Source organism: Cynara cardunculus (assembly GCF_001531365.2).
Source record: "Cynara cardunculus var. scolymus isolate 2C chromosome LG 4, CcrdV1, whole genome shotgun sequence".
Taxonomy (NCBI): Eukaryota; Viridiplantae; Streptophyta; class Magnoliopsida; order Asterales; family Asteraceae; genus Cynara; species Cynara cardunculus.
In genome coordinates this window covers 8,639,883-8,640,515 of record NC_037531.1, presented here as the reverse complement: position 1 = coordinate 8,640,515, position 633 = coordinate 8,639,883, and positions in this window count along the sequence as shown.

Sequence of the window (633 nt, the reverse complement as noted above, 5' to 3'; positions counted from 1 at the left end):
AGTCGTTACCTTGAACAATGCTCCATTACCGTTAAGTCGCGCGCCTTTGAGGTTCCGGACCCAAGTGGTGGAGGGATGACGGTTGACGGGTACTTGGTAGGTGCCATGGCTAAAGAAATGGCCAGTCATAATAGAAACAAAGCTGAGTGTTTCACTAAGTGCACATAAATAAAACAACTTCTTGCTATTGTTAAGAGTCTATGAGTAATACACACGTACGTAAATGCACACATAGTTCCTACCATGCATAATACATGTGGGTTCTTAGGTTATAGTCTTGGTCAATCCACCTAATTCTCTATAACCAGGCTATGATACCAATCTGTCACACCCCGCCTAGGCGGAAACGCGAAGTGTGACGGAGAGGATTGTCATAACACAATGATATGATAATAGAGAACTCAATAAATGAATACTAATCCAAGTGTCATGACGTCTCTTCCTCGTCACAAGTGGAGACTTGTACCATGGTTAGACAATTCCATGGCATCACATAGTCAACAATTTCAAACAAAGTACTTAGCCACAAGCAAAAAAAAAAACCACGCGTGGAATCTCTTAGGTCTCTCTAAGGTCCACAAGCAACCCTAGCACTCAAAATTCGTATTTTAACTCCATGTTATGACTGAGATA